Source organism: Sapajus apella, unplaced genomic scaffold (assembly GCF_009761245.1).
Source record: "Sapajus apella isolate SASKATOON/1434 unplaced genomic scaffold, GSC_monkey_1.0 scaffold140, whole genome shotgun sequence".
NCBI lineage: Eukaryota > Metazoa > Chordata > Mammalia > Primates > Cebidae > Sapajus > Sapajus apella.
Window position 1 is genome coordinate 2,385,048 of NW_022437080.1, and position 4,529 is coordinate 2,389,576.

The following is a 4,529-nucleotide window of genomic DNA, read 5'->3' on the forward strand; positions in this document are numbered from 1 at the left end:
GGATTACAGGCACGCGCCACCATGCCCAGCTAATTTTTTGTAGTTTTTAGTAGAGACGGGGTTTCACCATGTTGACCAGGATGGTCTCGATCTCTTGACCTTGTGATCCACCCGCCTCGGCCTCCCAAAGTGCTGGGATTACAGGCTTGAGCCACCACGCCCGGCCTATACCTGAGATTTTATTGGAAGCTCTTGTTGTCTCCCTAGGCGTGCATTCAATTAACCCTTTAATGTCAACAGCCGTGGATCAGCAGGAGATTGTCTCTTTTTGGTGCTGGCTGCCGATTAATCATTTTTAGAGAGGCAATGCGAACATTGTCGAACCATCACCCAACATTCTAGTGGGTGGGGGAGAGGAGTCCTCTCATGCCCCATTCATGCCTGTCTAACTACCTGTAACAGTGGCATGTGCCTGTGGTCCCAACTATTCAGAAGGCTGAAGTGGGAGGATCACCTGAGCCTGAACGTAGAGGCTGCAGTGAGCCTACCTAAAGATCATGCCACTGCACTCAGCCTGAACAACAGAGTGAGAACCTGTCTCAAAAAAAAAAAAAATTCTGGGGTCTCCTCTTTCAGCTTTGGAGCCCCTCCTCCCTCGATCTCTGTAGGGGGAGCTTCTTCTTTCAGACTTCCCAGTTCTTTCTTGCCTGTTAAACTCTCTGCTCCTTAAAACTGAGAGAATGTACTCTCTTCCCGGGTCCACAAAGGGGCGTAGTTTCAAGGGCAAGAACTTCCCAGCACCATGCCTCCCCTACCTCTCCCTCCGAGTATTAGATGTCTTTGTTTAAATTTTCGCACTCACGGGAAAGAATCAAAGATCAATCACTCCATCGGAAGTTTAAAGGAACTCCTTTCATAGGCCCGGAAACTTAAAGGAGGTGGATATTCCTCCCAAGTTAAAAGTCCCCTTCTTCCACGCCTCTTCGGATTCCATATTTGGGTCCCTTCCACAATCTCATGGAAGCTTTTCTCTCTTATCTTTTTCTTTCCCCTTTTTCTCTTTATCTGCCTAAATAAATCACTTCCTGCAAAAACTCTCTGAGGTCTGATATTTACTTTCGAGTGCACGGTGCCCCGTGCGGTCCCTTCTCCCATTCTTGGGTGAGCGAGAGACCAAGAGCCTGGAAGAACATCCTCTCAGGGGAACTGAGTCTCCCCTGCACCCCGGAACCCAGTCACAAAACCACATACACACACAAAAAAATCTCTGCATACACACTCTGGGTGGACCGTACATCCATACAGTGGAATACAACTCATTAATACTAAGCAGTAACTATTGATGCAGTCAGCCACTTGGATGGATCTCAAGGCAACCATGTTTCTGGAGAAAAAGTCAGTAACAAAAGGTTACATACTGTGATCTGGCCAAGCTCCGCTTCCTGTCCGAATATGGAGAAGGTAAAAGGCAAGGAGTGGACCTCCACAGAGAAGGTGAGGGAAGAGGATCAGCAGGCTTCTAATCAACCAAACACGATTGCTTTGCCGGGAACATCAGCGAAGGGGGGAACCAAAGGAAAAGTATCTGTCTGTTAAAGGTGACAAAGTGCTCTGCCCTAAGAAGAAGGCAGACTGTGATAACCCCAGACCTCAGAAGAAGGTACCAATCCCTCCCTTACCCTCTAAACTGCCACCTGTTAATCTGATTCACCGGGACATCGTACAGGCCTGGTGTCAGCAATTAAAGCTGAGCACCAGAGGCCAGAAACTGGATGCGTATAAGCGCCTGTGTGCCTTTGCTTACCCAAACCAAAAGGATTTCCCTAGCACAGCAAAAGAGGCCAAAATCCGGAAGTCATTGCAAAATAAATTAAAGGTGGAAAAAGGGAAAGCGTGCCTGCAGAGTTCTGGGACACAGCCTCCTCAAGTGGCCCTTCCCCCTGCGGAGGGGCTGCCTGCTCTGGAAGGGTCCACTGCTCTCCTTGAGGGAGTTAATACGGTTGTGGTGACAACTTCTGCCCCAGAGGCTGTGCTGGCCTCCTGGGCGAGAATTTCAGCCAGGGCAAGGACGGCAGAGGCGGTGGAACCTCCACAAGAAGCCAGTGGTGTCACGTGGTGTGTGGTCCATAGGAAAAGTCTCCCTGCAGACACAGATGGTTGGGTGCACCTGCAGTTTCATGCTGGTCAAGGCTGGGTTCCAGAAAAGCAAGAAGGGAGAGTGAGTGCGCTCTTCCTGCTTCCTGCCTCCAGTTTTCCACCCCCGCACCTTGAAGACAATATGTCGTGCCCCAAATGTGTTCACAGGAACAATGTCTTAATAAAAAGCCCCCAATGTGAATAGAATGTCAGGAAAAAGGCCATATCTATGATAATTAATGGCAGAAAGGCTGGAGAGTCGGATTCCGTGGTGCTGCTGACAGGTGAACTTGGTCCTCTCCACGCCTGCTTACGGTCCATGCAGACTGCTGGGGTGGCGGATCTTAGCCTACGACCTCTAGCAGCGCCTGTTGCTTTGTGAGTAGAGATATGATAGACTCTTGCATTTAAAAACGGGAAAACATTTCACAAAGTACCATAAATTGTAGTTAATATGTAGAAAAACTTATTCATACTACCTTTCTAAAATAGAAAAGACTTCAGCAGCTGTTTTGCTTTGTTTTGTTCTGAGTTATTTATTTATTTGTTTTTTTGAGACAGTATCTCGCTCTGTTGTCCAGGCTGGTGTGCAGTGGTGCGATCTCAGTTTGGTGCAAACTCCGCCTCCTGGGCTCAAGTGATTCTCCTGCCTCAGTCTCCCGGGTAGCTGGGGTTGCAGGCGCCTGCCGCCATACCCAGCTATTTTTTTATTTTTAGTAGAGATGGGGCTTCACCTTGTTGGCCAGGCTGGTTTCAAACTCCTGGCCTTGAGTGATCCACCCACCTCAGCCTCCCAAAAAGCTGGGATTATGCGCATGAGCCACTGTGCCTGCTCTCAGCAGCTCTTTTAAGTGAGAACTTCTTCAGCTGAGCATTGGAAGGCGTTGAGTAAAACAGTAGTTTGCTCCCGTGCTCAATTTTTCCTCCGCTGGACACTGACGACTTTAGGAGCTGCTTCATTCCAATTGCAATTTCATAAAACATTTCATAAGAAGTATTTTAAGGCAGAGAAAGGCTGTTAATTCTCTCCCTTCCTCAAAACATGATTGTTAATATTCAAAACAATGTTTTTCAGAGTTCTCTTAATCTGAGATTTTTATGGTGTGACTACAGAATCAAAACACAAGGCACTTTGTATTATTTCACTTAAAATTTTGTATATTTCTGGTGTTTAAATGTTTAAGATTGCTTCCCCACTCAGAAATACATAATATATTGAACTTAAAATGTGTTTATTAACCAATTCTCCATAAATAAATATGTATAGAAAATAATTCATCTGTTGTATTTAGGGAACCGTATTCACTGCATGCAAATTATTGTTAGTGTTCTTAACCCAAAGTAGGAGGAAACCGAAACATGATTTTTCTTTTGCATTACTCATTGGTTTTTTTCTTTATTAGTTGGTGGTGTGGGTTCGATCATACGTTTTTTTTAAAAACTACTTACTTAGGTGTAATTGACATACAAAAAGCTGTACATATTTAATGTATCTTTTTTTTTTTTTTTTTTTTGAGATGGAGTTTCACTCATGTTACCCAGGCTGGAGTGCAATGGCGCGATCTCGGCTCACCGCAACCTCCGCCTCCTGGGTTCAGGCAATTCTCCTGCCTCAGCCTCCTGAGTAGCTGGGATTACAGGCACGCGCCACCATGCCCAGCTAATTTTTTGTAGTTTTAGTAGAGACGGGGTTTCACCATGTTGACCAGGATGGTCTCGCTCTCTTGACCTCGTGATCCACCCGCCTCGGCCTCCCAAAGTGCTGGGATTACAGGCTTGAGCCACCGCGCCCGGCCTTATTTAATGTATCTTACTGAGTATAATTAATTTTTATTTTTTTGTGTGTGTACTTCCTAAATTTATAATCCTGTGAGTCTGGGAACAGATCTGTTTTTCACTTGTCCTGATTTAATGACAGTTTCCAACATTGTTTTGTTACTTCAAGTATGGATCTTTTTTTTTTTCCACCTTCAATGATGATAATAAAAATAATGCACTGGAAGGAGTGGCAGAGTTCGACAATTTGTAACCATTATAATAGAGATGTAATAGGTTGGGAAAGAATCCTCAAAAATGGTTAAACAAGGAAGGAAAGTTTATTGAGAAGCAAGATGTTCTTCTCTCCAGCCCCCCATTCGTCTCTGGTGGTCAGAGTTGTTCAGTGTAATAAATAATAGACATTTTTTCTAAAAAAAAAAAAAAAAAAAAAAAAAAGGTTACATACTGTAGTATGATTCCATATCCTGTATGATAACACTTTGAAAATGACCAGACTATAGAAATAAAGTACACATTAATCGTTGCTGAGAGACAGGGGTGGGGTGCAGGAGGTGGGGGCAGCTGTGAAGGGTAGCCCAGGGAATTTCCTCATGGTGATGAAATACTCCCATATTGATTGTGGCAGTGGTCCCGTCATTCTACAAGTGAGATTAAATCACAGAGAACCACACACA

At 44.9% G+C, this 4,529-nt stretch overlaps 2 pseudogenes; both read left to right on the plus strand.

Annotated features, from left to right (window-relative positions):
• Window positions 1-2,927, plus strand: part of LOC116540476 — a 10,477-nt pseudogene extending 7,550 nt beyond the window's left edge.
• Window positions 1,369-2,281, plus strand: LOC116540465 (annotated as a pseudogene).
• Window positions 2,928-4,529: the final 1,602 nt, after the last annotated feature.